We start from the raw sequence: 12,578 nt of genomic DNA, 5'->3' as shown, positions 1-12,578 counted from the left end.
ATCATAAACAAACGCCATTTTAAACGCTTAGATCAGTAAGTCAAGCTTTGTACGTCCGTAGGATAAGAAAACCTAGAAGAATAAAAAACTTGTGGTTTGTGTGGGCGCGAGGTTTAAACTGGGGAGCTTTACCACATAAAACAGGCAATCTAACCACTAGGCGACCACAAGGACCTAGAGGTATGGCGTTCGCCGCAGGGGGGAACCATACCATGTGCACGCAATAGAAAAAAAACGCTTCCCGGGGTAGTAATCGAAATTGGGTGCCTCATATTATGAAACCGACATCTACTCGTTTGAGCTATAATCACATTCTCCGCGCAACCACTTTTTCTTAGTGTCCGTAGCTTGGGAGTTGGCTGTGGAGTGTGGGGCATGTCCGATTGCGTGGGATTGTGGTTTATTTTGGGAGGTCTCAATGCCTGCGATCTGTTCCTGTAAGACGTCGAGAACTTTTAGGGGCACGTTCGGTAATTTGAAGTGCCGCAGCTGGGCTCCTTCGAAAGGGGATGTGTAACCAGCCCTGCTATTCCTCAAATATTCCACCATTACTTCAGGCTTAAGCAATCTTTCAAAGTTGTTTTTTAGCAGTGTGAAAAACCATCTGCCGTAACACTGCTGAAAATAAAATTTGTCAGGTGTTTTTTTTTCGAAAGATGATTACCCAGAACTCTGCTGGGCATGTTGCCCTTGTTCCTTTTGTCAGCCTTGTTCAGCTTGGTTACGGTGTCTTGCGGTTGCTGCGACGGCAGCCGACCTATGAAAATCACGATAGGCATCTGATTGCCGCCAAGGATCTCAAACGATCATACCTCTCTTCGACATCCAGGCCTCCCAGAAATTGTGCATGCCAGATAGGCGGCCTGCAAGATCGCGGAGATATAGGTGTGCGGTTTTTGTTTGGCCTTTCGTTGCAGTGGCCGATTGCTGGGGCCACATATCTGTTGGTGAGTCGGAAAGCCCTACGTATACCAGTGTGAGAAATGAAACAATAGGACTAGCGTTGCTTGTTGGCCACGTCCTGTAGAATTCGCAACTTGCTTATAAGCCCCGAATCACCTAAGCATTTCACAGGAAACCAGCAGACAAAAAAATTAAATTTTTAAGTATCTCCTTCGTTTTTCGAATGACGCAGTCACGTTCTTGAGGAAAAAACTTCCTAATCACCTTCACAGTCTTCTCGGCAGTGCCTACCCATGAACGTTTGGAGTCTTAAAACGTGTTGTGTAACGCCTCTATGCTGAGCGAAGTATAGCAAGTACACAATGAGGAATTTATTTTGAAGATTTACCTCTTTGTAGAGGTTTTTGACAGATACGTCCTAAATATTCAAACAGTTCCCCTCCTCCTTCCCGTATACCTAAGACTGTTCAGCCTGTTAGTGAACATAAGCACCACACGATAAGCAGCAAAATCAGACTTGACAAGCCTCTAAATGTAAGCTAACACTGTTGCATTGGGATTCTCGTACCCCTTGCAGACGTTGAGAGTTTTGACCTTTAGTATGTTGAAAATTATAACAAAAAGCAAACAACCCTTTCCTACAGTAATTTATTTTTGAATTACAGCGACGTTTTTTGCCATGCAATCTATATATATTCACAATACTGCTAGTCTCTACTGATAGAAAAGCAGGTGGCGCTAGTGGGCAGCTACCACAAACGTTCACAACGGGACCTCTTGAGCTACAAATAAAAAATGATTGAGAGAAATCTTGCAGTTTACAGAAAAGCAATATGCACTACATATTTTATACAACTTGTACTAGTACATGATTGCGTGATCACATAATAGCGTTGGCCGAATAAACATGCTAGGTCACTTTTCTTCAATTTTTAATTCGAAATCAGATGGCGACTTTGCGTTAGTGGTGAGAATTCATGAAGGTTTCAGTGATCTTAGTGGTTAGTAGTTAGTGGTTTGCGTGCATGATCGTACTACTACATTACGGTTTGCGTGATCACCTAGTAACATTCGAAGTTCAGATAAGCCAGGGGATTTTTAAATGTCGCATTTTATTGCAGATTGTTACGTAGCAATAATTGTGAGAGGGCCAGCTGTATTTCATTCATGTATTGCATCCGTTAAAAATGTGTATTTAAATGCATCTTTATTCTTTTTATACCCTTTAAAGTGTTTGCATGTTTGTGCCTGGTAGCTCGTGTTCGTAAGAAATGTACTTTGAAATGGCAGTTGGTTAATAATTATGCAGACGTTGATAAATGAAGGCTTGGCGTGCCAGTTTTGTTTGTGCTTCTACCGCAAGAGGTATACAGTTAGTGAGGGGTTAGTAGGGGCGTGTTCAAGTTTATGTTGTTATGAACGAATCGTACGACCTTGCTCTGTGCTTCTTCTTTTTACCTAATATTAGTCTTGGTATAAAAAAAGCACACACTATTCCGTTTTTTATGATTTAACTAACCCTCAAACGGGACACAATGCGTTATCTTGGTACCGATATTGACCACACCGTGGACCCCGAACCCCAAACATCAGTTGTAATCTACCCTGACGAGGTGTTGATAGGCGGAGGGTAAGAAACCATGAACCATGGCGGTCAGAGTAGTGCTCAAGCTCCGGCCGATGAGCTCTCTGTTTGTTTACCAGGGATGGAGATGCGGGACTTCTCCAGCTATCAGGGTGAGGCTGCAGAAGAAAGAACCCCAGTGGCCTGCTTCTTACTATAGCGTATGGTATTTTCTAACCCACCCACCAAACGTGATCGGTCACTCAAAAGTTTCAGCCCCGAAGTTCCCTTCCCCCCTTCCATAATTGAGTATTCCTAATCCGGACAACTAACCTCGCTTCTTGGTGATATCATCAGTCGACCACGCAAAACATCTTGCATCGCTGCCTTGTTTTCATCTGGCCACATTTTTTGAAAGTGTCATCAGCCACCCATATGAAACAAAAAAAAAGGAACCGTTGATATCCTCGTCGAGGTCAATCGCTAGAATCAGGCCAATAAACTTCGTGCAGAAAGCTGCGTCCCGATCTTGCCATCTGAGTCACGCACCACCGCAGCCTATATAGCTACCTGGGTGAGACCTTCGATCATGATCTACTGAATGAAACTGAAGCCGGCCTGCTAGAGGGCCTTCATTGAAAGAACGTAACAGGGATAAGGCGAATAACAATATCTAGAGATGACAAGCAACTACCCACTAAGAACCTCATCTTAACCTTCCATAGGCTGACCATCCCTGAATTTCTCAAGGCAGGTTTTATTCGAATTCCCAGTCTTGACTTACATTACAAACCCGCGGCGCTGTTGGAAGGACCAACAGTTCAAGCACGGCACAAACATCCGTCGCGGCCGACATTACTCTGCAAATTGCGCCCAGCACTACCACCTATTCGAAAACAACAAGACCCAGAATTTCACCTCTTTCAACGACCATGGTGGTCACGCTGCACAACAACAGAAGTGTGAGAAATGCAAAGAAAAGAAAAGCATAAATGTGAAATTTACGGAAAAATGACCTTCACGGACGTGCAAAAGAGGTATGTCTTTTTCCTCCTGGGGAGGTACGCCAACGCAGTTCGCCCGGAGGTGGAGTGGCATCTGGTTTTCACAGAGACCTAGGTCAGGGAGTCTGACCTTGTCTCTCAACCTCCCTGCTCTGCCCACCCCCGGGGTGGTTCAGACCACCCAACTCGTCACCACACCACTTGCAGAGTAAAGGGTGGTTGTGGTGGCGACCGTCTCTATCGAAACCAGTGCCACTTCCGGCCCTCCCCGGAGAACAGCCTGCTGGAGGCTGCCTAGGAGATGGACATGAGGGACCCCGAATCGGCTTGCACCCCCGACACGCCACCTGGGCAACCTGTGGCGCTCTTGACGTCCTCTGCGGTGCCGGTTTGAACGAAGAACGCCGAAAAGGGTGCCACTTGCAGTGGGTCGGGTCCGATTGACACCCCCGGACATTTGATGAAGACATGAGCTCCTACTTCGAGGCTCTGGTTCGAAACTTTGAGGTTGACCAGTTGCCTGAACCACACACCCGCACAGGTGACCTGAATACGCACAATTTTCTTTGGGGATCTTCTCGCATGGATGCCAGAGGTGGTCCGATAGGGACACTTTCAACATACCCTGGAGCACGCCTTTAAACAAGAAACAGCCTAAATACCATAACATAAGACACAACAAATACTTATTTCTTGACTTGGCCATTGCTTCCATAATTTTCTTACCTTGTCGTGAGTGGGCGTGGAGACGAATCCATAAGGTAGTGACCAGTTCCTTATATCAGTAAAACATACACGTAAAGGCCAAATTAGTACATTGTCCTAAAACAGGTTCAATGAAGAAAGAGCACAATGCAATACGCTTACACAGGCATCCAAACTTCCCTAGACGTCAATGAGGCGCCTACACGCTGAGGGGCAACCAAACTCCTCACGGCGCACATCTTCGACGCTGCCAAAAAATTCAATCCCAACGCATTTGGTGCCCTGCGCAACCAGAGGAGGCCATGGTGGATTCATGACTGTAGGAAGGCAACACAGGACTAGAACTATCCGTTGGGTATCTTTCGCCGCCTGCCCCCCTTCGAATATGATCCTCTTGTTCAAAAGGGCAAAGGCGTTCAGAAAACTTGTGCTGTAGGGAAAACGAGAGGGTTGGCGAACCTTCTTGACATCCATGAAATTATAACCGATGCAAACAACTTCTGGACACGTATATGAAAACTCAATGAACGCAAGACACAGAGCCTGTCCCTGATTAGTACAACAGAGGATATACTAGAAAACCAGGAAAAAAACTCGAACAACACTTCCAGAAAATGTCAAGTTCAGCACACTGCACTAACTGTTTCATACAACGCAAAGCATCTTGTGAAAATAGGTTCTTGCATAATAATAATGAGTCATACCCCTCGTAAAACCCCTATTTTTCGCTTTATGAATTGAATATAGCTTCGGCAAATGTACGCCCGCAGATTTAGGTGCAGGCAACATTAGATACAACTGCTATAATGACTAGACGCAGACACACTTCAAACACTTCTACATCTCTACAAAGTAATATGGCTTTCGGGACATACTCAAAAATGTTGCAGAGAGGCCATAGTAACGCCTTTTCTGGAGGAGAGGAAGGACCCAACAGCTCATGCTAGTCATCGATCCACCGCCCTCACAAGCTGCCTGCGGGAGCTCTCCCAGCATGTAAAAAACAGGAGACGTATACTTTTTTGATCACGATGGTCTTCTCGAGGGCTGCCAGGCAAGGTTCAGTGCGGGGCAATCCAAAAACGACCTACTCGTCGCAATTGAATCGTACATCAAGGACAATTTCATCCATGAAGAGTTTTTGTCCTTGAGAAGTCCAATTACACCGCTTGACATTACGGTATCATCAGGGACCTAAAATCATTCGGTGTTTTAGGTCGTATGTTAAACACCCTTGTTAGCTTAATGCCTGAAAGAACGTTTCAGGTAAGATATCGTAGTGCACTGTCAAGGGTTCATGTGCAGGAAGACATCGTGTCGCAACATAGAGCTCTGAGCTTCACTCTGTTTAGAGTTAAAATAAACTGTCTTGGTAAGGCATTGCCACTTACAATTTGTTGCTCGGTGTATGTAGACGACGTCCAGACATTTTTGGAAACATAGAATCTGTTTAACTGCGAACGTGAGGTCCAGCTTGGTGTGTAAAAGCTTGCGAGCTGGACAGACAAGAATGGTTTTGAAGTCAATTCAGAAAAATCTCTTACGTTGAGTTCTTCAGTAGGCGCGGGATCCATCCAGGCCCACAAATTCCTTCTAAAGGTGTGAAATTCTCCTTAAAAAGGCCGCAGAAGTTTAGAGGCGTAGTAATCCTTAATAAACTAACGTTTGTTTCACACTTCAAAGATCTCTAGCAAAAATGATAAGAAACCAAGCATGGTCCTAAGTCTCTCTCCCACCAATTCTGTAGTGCAAACAAGAAACTCTTCTGGTGTGTTTATATCACCGTGTTGGGATGTCGTATAGACTGTGGCAGTGCTGTGTGTGGTTCAGCAACAAATATAGCACTACAAAGGCCCGACCCAGTGCTGTTTTTGTGCCTTCTTTTTGTGTGTAGTGCCTTCCGCACTTGCGCTGTCGAAAGTATGACAATGTCAATGCCGTTTCGTCTGGGTGGGATAAGAAGCTTTTGAGCTTGCAGTCTCGTTTTCAGACATCGTTGAGTGCATTCTACCATGAAATCTCCACCCTGTGTCGTGTAACCTGTCTTTTAAGCAACCTAACTCAAACCGGCCACCAAAAATTGCCATTGTGCAGCATTTTTTGTTTCTGCACAATAAAAATTGTTGTGCGGAGTCTTGCAGCGATGCATCTAAGACTGTTCCTGCTGTGCCTTGTGCTGCCCTGTGACCAACTTTTTATCTCAGTGAAACAATGAGCTTTCTTATTAGTATATTCACAGCGGAAGCGTGCATTAATTTAAGTTTCTAAAACCACATATTCCAACTGGAAATAAAAAAAAAACCAATCAAGTACACGGACCCTCTTAGTGTTGGACGTGCACTTATAGAAAGCATCGCAAAAACGTTGTCATCAATCACTTTAAAGGCTATCATGTCTGCATATGCATAAAACCACCAAAAAACTTTCAGCAGGGTTACAGGACACAGAACTGTCGGGAGTGTAGCTGCAAATCATATGGCAACTGCTCCTTCACTCTTGATTACAATACACATAACATTACCTGCACTGACATGCAGCCACACATCAGACAACTACTTCGCCAAACATGGCACACACGTTGGACTGTAACCAACCGGCAACACATTCCACGTGATAAAACCGCACTTCGGATCATACACCACTTTCGGGCGCAACAGGAACACAGAAATTGCCTTTTCTAGGCTACGAATAGGGCGCACAATTGCGAGAAAATTGAACTTGCTGACTGGATCTCAAAGAACACAGTGCAGCCGGTGCAGATAGGCCCTATCCAAAACAGTTGACACAACACCACAGAAACACTTCCTACAGCCATATAGACTACACATCCCACTAAACCTAACATTTCTTGTCTGGTGGTTTGATCTTCTTTGTCAAGAGTGTTTTTATGTACTTAGCGGCAGTAAATATTTTCGCCCCCATTTCATACCACGCATAATCACAACCTGGCCTCCTACACCAGCCATAGTCCTTATCTTTTAGTATTCCTATTTTTGTTCTGATAGAACAATTTTAGTGTCCACAATTTCATCCCTCACACAACCACTTTAAGGCACTGTCGGAACCAGTTGGTTTTGCGTCATTAGCATCCAACCATTGTCGTCATGATCGACCTAACGAATGTTTTTATGCCAGGAATTTGTTAACTAGAGTGCCAATTGAAGTTCTCAGAGAAATATAATTATTGCATAGAAGTTGAAGTAATGCAATTTATGTGCCTTTACCATCTTGGGGCTTCAACCCAGATATTTTTGTTCGGTACTCTTGTAAATTTTGTGTCATTCACGTTGTAGCAGAAGTTATAAGATTGTTCTTCGTCTTCATTGTCATGCATGCTGATTTTACGTTGATTGTCAATTACCAGTCAGAGAACCATTCTGAAATAGTAATAAGTGGTGTGTTAAGGGAGTAGTAATCATGTTAATTTTTAATTTCACTCTAAATGATGCAGTGGGGCTTACATGCAGGTATATATGATGCATTTAGGAGCAGCCTGTATATGCATACAGCCTGTTCAGTGTGCAGGTGAAAATACCACAAGAAAAATAAGATGCAATATTTGCGTCTGAGCAGACGCCCTAACAAAGAATAGAATAAAAGCAGACACAGGAACTTTCATACGAATCAGCTCCTTTTTCGTGTCGTAACATTGAACATGGCAGAAGACTTAGGATATTGTAACAAATTTATTGCTCTTGAAATATGCATGCCACGATGGCCAACGCACCTGATAACGCTGCAAGATTCTGTGTTCCAAGAACTGTTAACGCTCTCACGAGTCCCAAAAGGGGTCTCATAATCTAAAACAACATTCGGCCTGGCTTAAGCATATGTGTTTAAAATAGTGAAGATGTAAAAAAGCTGCCTAGGGTAAAGTTACCTTCTACAACAACTAGAAAAATACAGCCGCACGCACCAAGCAGTATCAGGTCATTCTATGAGAGAGAACAATTAGGTCACTTGTAAAGGTAGCTTGTAATTACATCTTGTTCCAACAGCTTTCGTAATAAAGGGCTTCTACTACTCTAAATACATGTTCGGTGGAAGGCATACACATAAACACACTTAAATCAACTACCTCGCCTTTGCCAACACTTATAGTGCTATTTTGAAGTAAAAATGTTGCTTGCCATTACAACCTAAGCTTATTAAAAAGCGCTCGACAGAGTGAAATTTTCAACATTGTATGTTAGTATGGGCTTCAGTCAGTGCTATACCCAAGATAATATTTGAGTTTTGGGACAAGACTTGCAAGGTTTGTGCGTCGGGATCTATGAATGAATATTTATAGCTCGCCGTCACTCTACATTAGGTGTACGGGGCTACCTGCCCCTTGTCTAACACAGGCGAACAACAAAAGCGGATTTGTAAGTAATGGCCCTAAAATCAGCCCTTCTCTTACCTTCTTGAACTAGTGACGTTATTTTTCCTGAAGTGCCTCCTCTTACTAGGAGTTTGGTCATGCAAGCATCTAAAGCCCACTGCTCCATCGCACTATTTAATGTCATTCAGTTTTTGAGGAACCAAACATATTCGTTACATTCTAGCCTGTTTCTCCTTCGTTGTTATTTGTTATGTAACCTAAACTCCATTACCTTTTTTTATTCATGGGAAAATTAGGCAATTAAACATTTCGCGTGAATAGTATTTTCAAAAGGGAGCGAATGCTTTACGTAATGTGGTGATGGTGCTCTTGAATTCGTTACTCGGTTACATGCACTTGTGTGCCTTTGCTGAGACAGACTCTGTACTAATGCGCGAAGAAAGAACTTCATTCTGTGCTATTTTAGCTATATATGACATTCATGCGGGGGAAAATTTTGCTGTTGGTTTTTTCAGCCAATGGTTTTGGATATTGTAATATTATGGCAACGAAACAAATGTCCCAGAATTGGAGATTCTTCAATTACTCTATACAATGTGTGCAGGAATAAAGAGCACGCCAATTCGTGTGAAACCAAGAAAACCAGTTTGCGGGGCTACTTTCTTGTTTCTCTTTGTTGCACTGCTAGAAAAGGTAGGGTGAGAGCTGGAAGTGCTTCTTTTTCTACACCGCACCTACACTTGGCTGGCTGCTCAAACACCTAAAAATGGTTGTCCTGCAACTTACAATGACTAGGGTATTTAGCATATCGAAAAAAGGTTTGTATGGGACCTTTTTCTCTGTCATCAAAGCAACCACTGCCGCTAAAAATAATTGAACGACCTTGGGCACGGAAGTATTAGGCCTTAGCCCCCAAATCGTGGCCCCTTGTAAAATATAATAAAAAACCATACTTATCATTGTTTACACGGTTTTATTTACTTGGTGTTTTCGTGCCGGAGACTTGTAGATATAACGAGGGGTTTATTACTTAACCACTGCAAACCTTTTTAGGTTCGAATAAGCAGTGTTTGAGAACAATCATTAGTAAATATTAGCAGTTATTGGTCGAACTTGTAAAGGTTTTCCATTGTAGCAGTAACTACTTGAAAAATTATGCATAGGCTTGTCTATTTTTTCTAGGTTGAGTGTTGCAAACAACAGCGGTTTTACTAAGGTGCACCACAACAGTTCTCGAAAGGTAAATCGCATCCGATCCAGGCTGTTCAGAAAAGGATAAAATGCTGAACGAGCTTGTGGATCATACCAACATTCCACAAGAAGATGAATCATTCCCTTCAACAAGGCATAATTGTCTGGGAGCACCGTGTTCTTGTATCACGCGTCTTTTTCTTCGGATTTTCTTCCCCGTTTCTTTTTATTTACTTCTGAATGGCTTCTTTATGACTGCATGAGTTGCCAGGAATAATGACATTTTGTGTCTGTAGGACAATGGTAAACTGCTCACAAGCCATTTCCTATTTTGTGTAAAAAACATACATCCGCCTAAAGCGCCGGTAATAAACCTTCCTAGTAGCGATGGCAACGGTTAGGGAAACTTGGTATTTTTACGCAACTTAATGTTGTAGAAATAACATCATAAGTAATTGGAACAAGCCTCTGTTAATATGACAAAATATTTGTCTGTGCTTATTCCAGGCTTTACCAGTTGGCAGGAAACTATTTTGTTAGAGAGGAATAATTTTAAAGCACACCGAGGCAGCTAGGCGGTATCTGGAAAAGAAATGTCTCGTAATTTGCGACACTCTGTACCAATTACGTTTTACGGCACCTGTACATCAACCACTTAGCATCGCATCTGTGAGACCAGAGAGCTTAAAAAAGCTTGCGCTAACGTTTAGCCTAATAACGAGTGCAGTCACGGGTACCACCGATCAACGTGACCGTTATTTTAAAAGACAGGGCTTCCGACATATGCGCCACAGGGTAAACAGGGAACCGTTTCTGTGATTGGGCTAGACCGCAAAGAAAACTCAAGGTGGCTATCTCAGAGATCACGAGAGGTCTTCCTAGTAGCTGGTGATGGTTTAAAGCCAAGTTACCAGAGAGTACATCACACGCGTTGCTGTTAAAGCTCACTTCAATCTCATATAGATTCAAAGTTGTACTTCATGAACAACTTTTATTGAAGTACAAAAAAACGTAATAATATCTCAAGAGTTGTACTTATTGCTCTCCAAATGTATGTCTCCGATAAACTGGGCATGGCGGCATCACCACCACGTGGGTTGCATCTAAACCCTTGCTGAATTTTTACCGATATGTCGTGTGGTGCCTATCGTCAACAAAATGTGCGCTGGTGAGACGACAGTTGTGCCCTCGCATGAGTGGAGTGCCTCAGACTGCCACGAACTGACTGACGATCGCCAGGTTTTATCGTGCCAAAGCACATCAGTTTTCCAAACCAAGATACCACGACATCACCACGTGACAAGTACCATGGGGACGTCATCAGACAGTTCGGCTATAAAAGGCACTGCCCAGGACTGGGGTGGCACTGGGCATGGCGGCATCACCACCGTGTGGTGCGCATCGAATCCTTTTCTGTATTTTGTACAGATATCTGGCCTGCTGAACATCACCAGCGAACCGTGCGCTGGTGCGACAAAAGTTGTGCCGTCGTATGAGCGGAATGCCTCCGACTGCCATGAACCGAATGACAATCTCCCGGCTTATCGTGCAGAAGCCCATCAGGTTTCCAAACCAAGATACCAGCACATCACCACGTGACCAGTAGCTGGGGGACGTCATCAGCCGGTTCAGCTATAAAAGGCACTCCCGAGGACTGGGCGGGCACTGGGCCCAGCGGCATCACCACCATGTGGGCCGCATTTAATCCCTTCCTGTATTTTGTATAGGTAAGTGCTTTCGAAAGTGCTTTCGTACTAGCGATTCATTTTTGGTGGTACTGTGCCCATGGTTGTTCAGTTGCTGAATATGTCGCATTTGCTTGGTGTGGCGTCATCTGTTAGCAGGATCTTTTTGCTAAAGGGCGATATTGAGAGTAACCCCGGGGCCCTACTGTAGAACAGATAGCAAAACAACTTAGTGAAATCGCAACTGACGTCAAGGAGAACAAGAAAAAACGCTTCAACAATATACACACAAAAGTAGATTAATTAACCAGCTTAGAAATAAAGCTCAAGTTATGCCAGCAACAGATTGGGAATATTGAAGCAAAGATTGGTGATCTTGAAAACCGAAGCAGAAGGTCCGATATCATTGTTTACGGACTGCCTGAACCAGAAGAACAGAAAAATGAGTCGCTAGCATCCACTGTGATCAATGAGATAATAAATGGCATTCCTGAGCTATATTCGGTGGCTATTGAACGTATTAATAGATTGGGGCTGCCGTCACCTGGCGTAATCATTGCCGTTGTTCTCAATCTACTATATTCAAGAGACAAGACAAAAGTTTTGAAACAGTATATCAAACTAAAATACATCAATTTTTCTATTGGGGAGGATTTATTTGTAAGAGTAAGGGAAATCAGAAGGAAACTATGGCACAGCTGTAACACGAATCGAGATAACGGCGATAAATCCCCGCTGGTGTACGACAAGCTATATATCAACAAGAAGGAATACGTTAGGGATTAAGACAAAAATGACATAGTGCCCTTCAAAAAAACAATTTCAGAAAGCGATATACCGTAGATAACGAAATCCGCTGGCCAAATATGCGAAGCCCAACGCCGCGCCAAACATAACTGAGGAATCTAATAAAGGGCAGATGCCTTCTGTCACCCCTCCTTATAAAAACACAGCTAGGTTGCGGAAAATAGCGGGAACACAAACAAACAAAAACAACTTACACTAGTTAACATTAACATGCAGTGCGACTAATAAAATAGATTCCTTGGAAAGCGTGCTCATGCAGTATGATCTCCATATTGCGTTGATAACGGAAACGTGGCTGCGAGAGAAAATTAGTGATGACGAGGTATTTCCCCCCTGTTACAACGTATATAGAAAAGACCGATCTGCCAGGAGGGGGCGGCGGGTGAGTAGCCATT

The 12,578-nt window shown here is 43.5% G+C and overlaps 1 pseudogene; it reads left to right on the top strand.

Moving 5' to 3' along the window:
* Positions 1-10,999: 10,999 nt before the first annotated feature.
* Positions 11,000-12,272, top strand: LOC144160722 (uncharacterized; annotated as a pseudogene).
* Positions 12,273-12,578: the final 306 nt, after the last annotated feature.

The sequence above is a fragment of the Haemaphysalis longicornis genome, unplaced genomic scaffold (genome assembly GCF_048455015.1).
Source record: "Haemaphysalis longicornis isolate Haplotype H1 unplaced genomic scaffold, Haemaphysalis longicornis Haplotype H1 scaffold_11, whole genome shotgun sequence".
Classification (NCBI taxonomy): domain Eukaryota; kingdom Metazoa; phylum Arthropoda; class Arachnida; order Ixodida; family Ixodidae; genus Haemaphysalis; species Haemaphysalis longicornis.
The sequence above is the reverse complement of the archived record's forward strand: the minus strand, read 5'-3'. Positions and strand labels throughout refer to the sequence as shown.